Source organism: Microcebus murinus, chromosome X (genome assembly GCF_040939455.1).
Source record: "Microcebus murinus isolate Inina chromosome X, M.murinus_Inina_mat1.0, whole genome shotgun sequence".
Taxonomy (NCBI): domain Eukaryota; kingdom Metazoa; phylum Chordata; class Mammalia; order Primates; family Cheirogaleidae; genus Microcebus; species Microcebus murinus.
In genome coordinates, this window is record NC_134136.1 from 44967922 (window position 1) to 44980742 (window position 12821).

Consider the following 12821-nt stretch of genomic DNA (forward strand, 5'->3'; position numbering starts at 1 on the left):
TTTTTCAAGGGTCATTGTCCTGTTATTTGTCATATTATCTTAAATTTTTTATTATCTTTAACTCTTTCCTCTCTCTTATACATAGTAGCCGGTCATGAAGCCGTATCTTTTTTTCTTTATCAATTTTCCAGGAATCTACCCTCTACTGTTTTTTAAACAAATGAGCTACCTAAAAAAAAATACACACACACACACACACACACACACACACATATCTGGTCTCCCTGAATCTCCCATCTTCAATCTAGCAATACAATTGCATCTGGATCACTCTTTTAACATAAAACTACATGGGATGTAAATTAAGTGATCAATAAATATTTTATTCAGTAAGTGTATGTTTGTTGAATTAGCCACATGTTAGGTATTATGCTAGGTGATATGGATGTAAAGGCAAACAAGACACAATCCATTGTTCTCAGGAAGCTCCTAGTCGAGTAAGGGAAACAGACATGTATTCTGACAACACAAGATATGGTGTGGAAGCTTTGTTGTATATGCCTAGGATTCTACAGCAGCAGAGGAATAACAAAAATCTTGCTGCAACCGAGGCTGAAGACTGGGGCATTCATCAGGTAGACTCTAGAAGAAATAGCATGTGCAACATTACAGAGATTTGAGGAGTATAACATGTTGGGGAATTAGTAAGTTTTCAAAATAACTATAAAGAGTTCACTATGACTAAAAAGAGGGTACATAGTGTTGAGAGGAGTAAAGTTTAAGGTATGCAGAAACCACCTCACAGAATATTATGCATGCCAGAGAAGAAGTGTGGATTTTATCCTGTGGGCTATGAGAAACTATTTGTTGAATGAGTGAATCAAAGAATTAATCAAGTAACTAAGCTCAGCCCTAAGAACTCACTACACATTGGCCAACCTACTCTTCCAGTTTACTGTAGTATCATAACACCAACTCCTTCTAGTACTCTATCTCATAAGCTTGCTTGGTCCTTTTCTCACCTTAGCTCCAGAAGTCCTTCTTGCATGATATCTCTTCCTCATTCCAATTTTCTGAACTCAACCCATCCTTCCAGATCCAGCTCAAATTCCATTCATTTTTGTGAAGTCTTCCATGATAATTTGAGTCTACAGGGTTTTTGTTTTTTTAATATTCCCTCACTGTAAGGACCAGAGACCATGCATTCTTCCTAATGTTTAGCACACAATGTCAAAGAAATATTTTTGATCCTTTGCCCATAAAGTGAAACAGGATGGTAAGGAGATAACACTAAGGCACAAAGGTCAGAGCCTGAGGGTAAGTAAGCAGGCCCAAGAAATCCCACGTTCCCAGACTTCATATTATACACTAATATTAGTAACTTCCTTCATCACTCCCAAGCCTGAAAAAAAGGATATGAATTGTGAAGAGAGCTGGACATGTATTGGGCAGCAACTCTGCATTACTATGCGACATTGCTAGCTATATACATCACAGCCCTGGTTCAAAAATTCCAAAGAATTGATGAGAAAAGGATACCAACAGAAGAGTTGAATGATGGAGCTGTGACTTTTGGAAAAATAGAGCTCTAAGTGGGAGGAAACTGACTATGTTTTACTACTTGCAGTAAACCAAGAGAATTCACTTGAAAGTTCATGCAATAAACAAAAGAAATCCATCAAGATCACAAAAAGAGATGAGTGAGTATGAGTAGCTGATTAGATCTCCAAGAGCAGTTTATAAAGGGAGAAAATCTAAGTGTAAGAAGAGGATATTTTGAAAAAAGGGTTAATAGTGTTACCTGGGAGATTAATATAGGATAAGAAGCTGTATCAGGGAAATACGTTCTTGTGGGTAAATATTTAGTGTTCTCACTCTGTGGAACCACATCCCATTATGGTCAGTGTCAAATACTCAGTAAGTATTCAAGCTTTTGTTGATTTTGGCATTGAGCATTCAGTTTTGTCTTATCCTTTTTATGTATGCACAATCTTTTAGATTTATGCAATGATGCAAAAACCATGGTGTTTTCTTTTATGTAGACAATAAAAAATCATTTCATCTTATTCAATGATTTTATGTTCAAGTGGGTTAAGAGGATTCCACCAATAATTTCAAAAAGTAGTTACTACTTAAATATTATCTCAATGACTAAAAATTTCTCAGATAAAAGCTATATGCACCTTCTTTCTTTTTTATTGAGTGAAAAAAAAAAAAAAAAACCTGACCAGTTCCCTTTCCATTAACTTGTAAGGAAAAAAAAATTCAAATACATAAAAAATGGAGAATGTGATTTGGGAAATGCGCCATATTTTCCAAGTAATCTTCAAAAAAGGGCAATACTTAGTGGAACATAAAAATGATTTAATCAGCTGGGTCTTCAGAAGAATGTTTTAAAACTATGTATCAATGGTACCATAGATTTTAAAACAAAGAGAAAATAAGCCACACCATTTCATCATTTAGTTTTGTAGAAAACAGACCAATTGCCAGAGTATTTCCTTTGGGCCAAGTAGAAAAAAAGCAACAACCATTTTATATTATATTTTGACTCAAATAGGTATGTTTTTTTGCAAGCATGAAATGAAGTTTATTGAGGAAGGACAAGGTAGATTTATACAGCAAGAACAAGATAGAGATTTACAGAGTAAGAGCAAGATACTTTCATTCACCACAGAACAGTGAACGGACCCCTCTGTCATAACAAAAGGGTGTTGAATAGGTATTTTTATCCAAATTCACATAACTTGTTCATCTTGATGTTGTAAAAGGAGAAAGTGGGGAAGAGATAACTACCTCCTGGAAGTCCACAAGTAAGTGTCATATTCTATTAGTGATTGTGATGACAGGGTCTATACTAGTCTCGTATAAATAATTCACTAATATTCCATTTAAAATGCCATCATGTTATCTCATCCATAGCACATCCATAGCAGTACTCCTTCCCTTTTTTCTGATGTATGTACGATGGCTCAGAGCAGGATGAGTTAAGTGTTTTATAAAATTTTCCATTCTGCTGAAATATCCATGGATGAGAGATTTTGAGAAACATTGGTATAAAGAAGGGTTAGCCAGGGGTATTTATATTGGGAGCAATTGCTCATATTCCTATAGTCTAAAAGTTCATATTTAAGGTCATTTATCAGATTTCAGTAGTATTACCATTCAATATAATGGGGGAAATGGGGTCAAGGGAAAGAAAATGAATGGAAATGCCATTTGCTGCTACTAATAACGGTTGTCTGCACTGCCACTGGATTAGGAAAAATGGCAAAGGAGGCAGAGGCCAAAATCTCATAGCCTCCCAATCCTAATTGAATGAATGAGAACCCTCTTATATATTTCTAAAATGGAACAAAACTCAGGTCATACCACTATATAGTACCACAAATGATGGAGAGCAACTCATGAGTAATTCAATGTACTTAGTAGATATTATTCAGATCAACTATGAAATATACTAACTTAGATTTTACTAACGTAAATCTTAAATTGATTACTGTTTAATAGTTATAGTAGGAATCTGAAAGGGGCTAAAATACACATGTTAGAACTATGGGAAGTTCAAAATTTTTATCATGTTAGTTTAGAAACACAGAAATAAGCTAAATGACATTTCAAAGATAGGTGGCAGACACATAAGGTTAATGAGAAAATAAGAATTACTTAACAACCTAATTTTCCTATCCAGATACTCCACAAAGTATTTAAAACTTGTTTTAAATGTCAGTTTAAATTCAGCCAGAAGAATTCCAAGTAAAGGAGTTTATTATACCTCTTAATTTTTAAGAGACTCATTTTCATTTTCAACCTGCTCTTGAGGAAGGCAATGCGGGTGTTAATATTCCCATTTTACTAGTGAAGAAACAGAGTTGTTAAATGACTTGGCTTAAGTGACATAGCTGCTGAGTGAGAGAACTGGAAAACAATAATCCAGGTCCCCTGACATCTAATTTGGTGTTCATTACTCACCTTTATATTTTATAAATATTTACATTAACATTGATTTTAGGGGAAAAACTACAAATATGACTCCTAAACAATCCCATCCCAAAGAAAAAAAGGCCTTCATATATCAAAGTAAATGGCTGGAGGAAGGGAGAAATATGGAATAGCTAATAGAAGATATAGGACAGCAATATGGCAAAAGTAACAGAAATGATCGGCCTATACCTATACCAGAAATACCTTCCCAGTGCCAATTCACAGAGCTCCCTTTCATTCATCAATTAGCAATTTCTTGATATAGATCTCAAACATGCCATACTCATTCACACCTCAGTGGTTTCACATATGATTCCACTTGGAATTCCCTGCCCTCCTTGTCTACCAAGCAAACTTCTAGGCATGCTTAAGTATTCAAGCATACCTGCTTCAATGAAACCTTCCCTCACATCCCTTAGCATACACACAGGTAATGGTTTTCTATCCTCCTGTGGTACTTCGAATATTATAGCTTCTGTCACTTTGGATTATAACAGTTTCTATGTCTCCCTAGACTATAAACTCTTAAAAACTGAGGCTGCATCTTACTTATGTTTTTATTATACCTAACTCATTGCCTGTCACATAGGAACCCAATTATAGAAAGCAATTTTGGTGAAATCAAGTCAGCAGAGGTAAGTTCTCCCCTCCTCCATTCCTAACCACATTTTTCTAACGATAATTAAACAAGAAATCACTAAATGGCCTTATCCTTCCAAAACTAAGATGTGAACATAAGAAATAAATAAACATAAGAAATAAATAAAACATTACAATTGCAAACAGTATACCTAAATGGCTCCTGTTGATATTTGTGTCATAGACCCTGTGTGTGCCTGGCAGGGTGCCCACCATAGTAGGTACACACTTTTATGACAGATGGATGGGGGAGGAGCTAATGGATCAATAAGTGACTGCTGAAGTAAATTGAGAAAGGGAAACACTTAGCTACCATAAGGAAAGTAAATTTCAGTAACCAGTTTGTTTAAGTCAAGATAGTATTGGTAGGCCGGGCACAGTGGTTCACACCTGTAATCCTAGCACTCTGGGAGGCTGAGGTGGGTGGATTGTTTGAGCTCAGGAGTTCAAGACCAGCCTGAACAAGAGCAAGACCCCCGTCTCCACTAAAAAATAGAAAGAAATTAGCTAGACAACTAAAAATATTTATAAAAATTTAGCTGGGCATGGTGGTGCATTCCTGTAGTCCCAGCTACTTGGGAGGCTGAGGCAGGAGGATCACTTGAGCCCAGGAGTTTGAGGTTGCTGTGAGCTAGGCTGATGCCACAGCACTCGCTCTAGCCCAGGCAATAGAGTCATATTCTTGTCTCAAAAAAAAAAAAAAAGATAGTATTGGTAAAGTGAAAAAATGCATTTTGTTGGTTTATCACTATCTTGACTAGTGAATGATAAAATAGTAGTTCCTAAAACCAGTCATTTCTACACACTGGTAATTGAAAAGTATAAAAGCATATTCTTTGGACTGTTAGATTCTATCAAATTATTGTTGCAAATAGTGATGATGAAAGAGTAAACCACAAAATCCAATTTTGACAATCACTTATCCACTAGATGGAGCAAGAAATAAAATAGCAAATTAAACCAAGCAAGCCACTGCACATCACCAAAACCTAGTAACAAAAATGGTATGATGAGCAGTCAAGAATAAAATATACAAATGAATCACAGGAGGATCCAATGCTAACAAGCCCCTTTAACTTTCAAAATAAAGAAAAATATACATATTTGATTAAAGACCTATGAATCCTGTTCCAATGAGAGAATTATAATTTAGGATTAAGGAAGTATCTCAAATCTCTCTCACCTCACTTCCTGACCTCCTCTTTACACAGACCAGCAGGGCAGAAATATCAAGGATATTAACATAATGAACAATATAAAGAATAAAAGACAATGGGGTTCCCCAAAGGGAAGAGTCTATTTGCAACATGGTTGAACATGCATAAGTTAGGAACTTAGGGGAGGAGGCTCCTGCAGCTGTGAGGGCTAACTGATGCAGATCATTAACCACTATCTCTGGTGTGTTCTGGGGTAAAGATGGAAGAAAAGGGCTGGAGATTTTTATTAAAAAGAAAAAAAAATATGGTCTTAAAAGGAAACTGTGTTTTGCTAACGGTAAACTTGAATTTTGGAAACATAGTGTATACAGAAACATAGTGTATAAGCCCTTAAGGGCTATTTGGGAATACAAGAGTCATAAAAGCCTCTAGGAGCCTAATCCTAAAGGAAGATTGGCTCAGGAGGCACACAGAACAGTCAGACAGCTAGGAAGACAGACACTAACAGTTTAAGGTAGAAGTCCCAGGACAGTGAAAAACAGCTGCCAAAAATAGGAATCTGTATAAACCAATAGTAAACTTGACATCCCATCATTTTTAATCTAAAATTTAGAATGAATTTTACCCTCCTTTTTGCTTTCATCATCTCCAGTTTCTATTCAAAAGCCTTCTATGGCTACTTATTTGTGTCATGTATTTATAGACTCCACTATCAGTAGACCCTTAACCGCTGGCCCCACCTTATCTATTCAACCATATTTCCCATTATAGGTGGTCCCAGATTTGCAAACAACTGAAACCACCATACTCAGAACTGTCATGGAAGCTATTATAAAAAATTAAACAACTTTCAGCCTATAGTAAATCTGTGGAGAGGAATACACAAGAACCTTGTGGGGGAGGGAAATGGAGAAGAAAGGCAAATTAGGCAAAGCTCTTAGCCAAGGCTTTCCCTGCCCCAAAATATATATCCTCCCACAATGGAACTCTCTCTGCAACTCTTACCTCCACCTCCTCTCATTGTTTGCTCTGTACTACTGCCAGAAATTCCAGCAATTACAGGTTCATTGGAGCTAACAAGGCGGCTGTTAAAATTATAATAAGTACAGCTGCCAGGATGAGGTGGCTATCTGTAATTCACACATTGGTGTGAATGAGTTCAGTCAAGTCTCTTCAAATAGCAAAGAGCTGTTCCCCTGAGGGAATGGGGCATGCTGAAGGTGGGACAGAGCCTTTTAGAACCCTAGCAACCTTGAGTGGGGTGCTATTTTAAGGAAATTAGCAGCAGGAGGCCTTAGAGGGTAAGGAAACTCTCTCTTAAACATGGAGATAGAGAAAAAAGCATGAAAAAACGGTTGTTGAAGAACAACAAAACTCAACTTCCTTTTTTTTTTTTTTTTGAGACAGAGTCTCGCTTTGTTGCCCAGGCTAGAGTGAGTGCCATGGCGTCAGCCTAGCTCACAGCAACCTCAAACTCCTTTTTTCTCTGACTTCTACCCGAGAATCCATCCCACCTTTCCTAACCCTCTGCTCCCAAACTGGAGCACAGTTTCTAGGATAGATCACTGTTTAAGTAGGTTAAGTACAATATTATGGGCTTGGCCAGAAACCTCACAATCATGTATATGATGTGTCATGTCTAAACAAATGATTTGTAAATAAACCTTTAGAACACACCCCGTTTATAGGTTGGGAACTACTAGTTTTCAACATATACCTCCCACCACCACACACACCATAGTAAGACTGGTCTCCTTTCTGTTTTGCAAATGCTAGATGTTTGAGGTTTTTTTTTTTTTTTTCTGTCACCATCTATTTAACTCATAAAACATTCCATAAAGCATTGTGGATGCCCCTCTATTCACACAAGTTATGGCTATTCTTTATTATTATTATTATTTCAAAATATTACAGGGATACAAATGTATTTGGTTACATGTATAAATTTTGTTATGCTTGAATCAGGGTTACAAGTGTGCCCATCATCCAGATAGTGCTCACTATACCCATTCGATAGGTTTTCACCCATCCTCTCCTCCCTCTCCACCCTGCTTGATTCCCACTGAGTTTTACTTCCCTCTGTGCACATGTTTGCTCACCGGTTAGTTCCACTTCAACAGCAAGAACACATGGTGTTTGCTTTTCAAATCTTTAGATATTTCACTTAGGATAATGGTCTCCAATTCCATCCAAATGTTGCAAAAGGCTCTAATGCATCTTTCTTCGTGGCTGTGTAGTATTCCATAGTATACACATACCACATTTTGTTAGACCACTTATGAACTGATGGGTACTTGGGTTGATTCCATGTCTTTGCAATTGTGAATTGTGCTGCGATAAACATTCAAGTGCAAGTGTCTTTTTGATTAAATGATTTCTTTTCCTTTGGGTAAATACCCAGTAGGGGGATTGCTGAATAGGTCTACTTTTACTTCTTTGAGGAATCTTGATACTGTTTTCCATAATGGTTATACTTATTTCCAGTCTCACCAACAGTATGTAAGCATTCCTTTCTCTCTGCACCTACACCAGCATCTATTGTTTTTGAACTTTTTAATAAAACCCATTCTAACAGGTGTAAGGTCATATCTCACTGTGGTTTTAATTTGCATTTCCCTGATGATTAGTGATATTGAGCATTTTATCGTGTTTATTGGCCATTTGCCTATCTTTTGGGGAAAAGCTTTTGTTCATGTCTTTTGCTCACTTTTTAATGGAGTTGTTTTTTCCTTGCTGATTTGCTTCAGTTCTTTGTACATTCTGGTTACCAGCCCTTTATCAGATGTACAGCATATGAATATTTTCTCCAATTCTGTACATTGTCTATTTGCTCTGTTGATTATTTCCTTAGCTTTGCGGAAGCTTTTTTAATTCAATCAAGTCCCATTTATTTATTTTTGCTGTTGCTGTAATTGCCTTTGGGCTCTTAGCCATAAATTCTTTGCATAGGACAATGTCTAGAAGATTTTTCCTAGATTTATTTATAGAATTTTTATTGTATCATGCCTTACATTCAAGTCTTTTATCCATACTGAATTGATTTTTGTGTGTGTCAAGAGGTAGGGGGCTTATTTCATTCTTCTGCATGTGGCTATCCAATTTTCCTAGCACCATTTATTGAATAGAGATTCTTTTCCCCAGTGTATATTGTTGTTTGCTTTGTCAAAGATCAGTTGGCTGTATGTGGATGGTTTTATATCTGGGTCCTCTGTTCTGTTCCATTGGTCTATGTCTCTATTTTGTGCCAATACCATGCTGTTTTGGTTACTATAGCATTATAGCATAGTTTGAAGTCTGGTAATGTGATACTTCCAGATTTGTTCCTATTGCTTAAGATTGCTTGGGCTACTAGGGCTCCTTTCTTATTCCAAACAAGGCATAGAATTATTTTTTCTAAACCTTTGAAATATCATGTTGGCATTTTGATAGGGATTGCATTGAATCTGTAAATCCCTTTGATAGTATGGACATTTTAACAATGTTGATTCAACTGATGCAAGAGTAAGACATGTTTCTCCATTTGTGCCATCCAAAATTTCATTCCTCAGTGTTTCGTGCTTCTCTTTGTATAGATCTTTCACCTCCTTGGTTAAGTATATTCCTAAGTGTTTTATTTTCTTTGTAGCTATTGTGAATGGTATTGAGTCTTTGATTTGATGCTCAGCTTGACTGTTATTGGTGTATAGGAATGCTACTGATTTGCGTACATTGATTTTTTTTTTTTTTTGAGACTTTGCTAAACTTTTTTATCAATTCCAGGAGTCTCTTGCTGGAGTCTTTGGGAATTTCTAAATATAAGATCATATTGTCAACAAAAAGCAATAGTTTGACCTACTATTTCTCGATTGGGATGCCCTTTATTACTTTCTCTTGCTGACTGCTCTGGCTAGGTCTTCCAGTACTATGTTGAATAGAAGTGGTGACAGTGGGCACCTTTGTCTTGTTCCAGTTCTTAGTGAGAATGCTGTCAACTTTTCCCCATTTAGTATGATGTTGGCTGTGGTTTTGTTATATACTGATTTTATAATTTTGAGATGTGTTCCCTCTGTGCCTAGATTGTTGAGGGTTTTTATCATAAAAGGGTGCTGAATTTTGTCAAATGATTACTCTGCCTCTATTGAGGGGATCATATGGTCTTTGTTTTTGCTTCTGTTTATATGGTGAACCACAATTATTGATTTTCATATGTGGAACCATCCTTGCAGCCCTAGAATAAAGCCCACTTTGTCATGGTGGATTGTTTTCTTAATGTGCTGTTGAATTTGGTTTGCTACTATTTTATTGAGGATTTTTGCATCCTTATTCATAAGGGATATTGGTCTGTAGTTTTCTTGTTGTTGTTGTGGTTGTTGTTGTGTCCCTTCCTGCCTTTGGTATCAAGGTGATTCTGGTTTCAAAGAATGAATTGGGGAGGATTCCCTGCTTGTTGATGATATACAATAATTTCTGCAGTATGGGTACCAGCTCTCCTTTGTAGGTTTGGTAAAATTTGGCTGTGAATTCATCTGGTCTAAAGCTTTTTTGTTAGAACAGTTTTTATTATTGCCTCAATGTTGTTTCTCATTACTGGTCTGTTTAAGAGTTCTATTTTTTCCTAATTGGGTCTTGGGAGTTGTGTGTTTCCAAGAAGTTGTCCATGTTTGAGTTTTTGTGTGTTGACATTTTCATAGTGTTCACAGAAGATATTTTGTATTTCTGTGGTATCAGCTGTAATATCTCCTCTTTCATTTCTGATTGAGCTTACTTGGGTCCTATCTCCTCCATTCCTGGTTAATCTAGCAAGAGGTCTATCAATTTTGTTGATCTTTTCTCAGAATGAACTTTTTGTTTCATTAATCATTTGCAATTTTTTCTGCTTTCCATTTCATATAGTTCTGCTCTGACCTTAGTTATTTCTTTTCTTCTATTGGCTTTGGGTTTGGTTTGCTTTTCTGTTTCTAGTTCCTTGAGATGTGATACTAGATTGTTAATTTGTGATCTTTCTGTCTTTTTCATGTAGGTATTTAAGGCCATGAATTTCCCCTTAGGAATACTTTGGTGAATCCCATAGATTTCGGTAGCTTTTGTCCCTTTGTCGTTCAGTTCAAAGAATCTTTTAATTTACATCTTAATTTCATTAATGACACAGTAATTGTTCAGCAGCAAGTTCTTTAATATCTATGACTTTGTGTAGAATTGAGTGATTCTCTTGGAGTTGACTTCTACTTTTATTCCACTGTGGTCTGTGAAGATACATGGTATGATTTCTATTTCTTCGCATTTTTTGAGACTTGTTTTGTGGCCTAAGATATGATTAATCTTGGAGAATGTTCCATGTTTGATGAGAAAAATGTATATTTAGTAGTTTGGGAGTAGAATGTTCTGTAAATGTGTGTTAGGCCCATTTGTTCTAGAGCCTCATTTAATTTCAGTGTTTATTTATTTTCTGTTTGGATGATCTGTCCAGTTCTGTCTGTGGGCTGTTGAAGTCCCTGAAATTATGATGCTCCCATTTATCTCTTTGCTTAAATCTAGTAGGGTTTACTTTATAAATCTGGGCACTCTTGTGTTACATGCATAAAAATTTAGGATTGTTATGTCTTCTTTTTGAAATGCTCCCTTTACCCTTATATAATGACCATCTTTATGTTTCTCTACTATTGTTGATTTAAAGTCAGTTTTATCTGATATAAGAATGTCTACACCTGCTTTCTTTGATTTCCATCCTTACACCTTGAGCCTGTATGAGTCCTTGTGGGTTAGCTGTGTTTTTTGGAGACAGCAGATATCTATGCTATATTTTTTCATCCATTCAGCCAGCCTGCATCTCTTGAGTGGGGCATTCAGATCATTCATATTTTCATTAATAGAATTGGTATGTGGGGTGCTGTTCTGTTCATCCTATTGGGTAGTTCCTTATTGATTTTGTTTTTACCTCTTGTGGTATTGTTTTACATGAGTTCTGAGGGTTAGCTTTTGGGTGGTTTTACTCTGGTGGTTGTCTATTGTAACCATCCATTTACAATGCCGTTCTGAGTATTTCTTGCAGGGCAGGTCTGGTCTGACAAATTCCCTCAGTGTTTGCTTGTCTTGAACAGTCTTTATTTCTCCTTCACGTATAAAACTTATTTTTGTCGTATGCAAAATTCCAGGCTGACAGTTGTGCTGTTTATGAAGACTGAAGGCGTCGCCCCAATCCCTTCTGACTTGTAAGGTCTCAGTTGAGAAATCTACAGTTAGCCTGATGGATTTTCCTTTGTAAGTTACTTGATGTGTTTGCCTTATGGCTCACAGGAGTTCCTCCTTCATGTTCACTTTGGCCATCTGATGACAATGTGTCTTGGTGATTGCTTCTTTGCAATGAATCTCTTATGTTTTCATTGAGCTTCTTGTAACAGGATGTCTAAATCTCTAGCAACACCAGTGAAGTTTTCCTCAATTATTTCCTCAAATAAGTTTTCCAGCCCTTGTTCTTTTTCCTCTTTCCCCTCAGGCATGTCTATGATTCTTATCTTTGGCCATTTTACATAATCCCATATTTCTTGTTGGCTTTGTTCATTCCTCTTATTCTCTGTTCTTCATTTTTGACTGAGTTAATTCAAAAGAGTTGTCTCCAAGCTCTCAAATTCTTTCCTCTGCCTGGCCTAGTATATTCCTTAAATTTTCCACTGTGTTTTGTATTTCCTTAAATGAATTTTTCATTTCCAGAAGTTCTATTTGTTCTTTTTTCAGTATGTCAATCTCTTTAGTGAATTTTTCATTCATTTCCTGAATTGTTTTTCTGGTTTCTTTTAGTTGGTTTTCCATTTTCTACTGGATTTCACTGAGCTTCCTTACAATCCATATTTTGAATTCTTTATCTGTCCTTTCAATATTTTCATTTTGGTTGGTATCCATTACTAGAGAACTGGTGTTGCCTTTTGGGGGTATCATTTTGGTCTGATTTTTCATGCTTCCGGAGTTCTTTCACTGATTTCTTCACATCTGGGGCAGGAGTCACTTCTTATTTTTGGATTTTCTTTTGTTTAGATGAGGATTGTTTTTCTTCTCCCCTCACTCATAAATAAGTGTCTATAGCATATGATAGGTAAGAACCACTGGCTTTGCTTGTGAGTGGTTTGT

General features: G+C 36.3%; 1 protein-coding gene across 2 annotated transcripts in view; it reads right to left on the reverse strand.

Moving 5' to 3' along the window:
• The window catches only part of KLHL13 (kelch like family member 13), a 184427-nt gene that overhangs the window by 68150 nt on the left and 103456 nt on the right, over positions 1-12821 (reverse strand). The gene's annotated exons all lie outside the window — the stretch shown is intronic.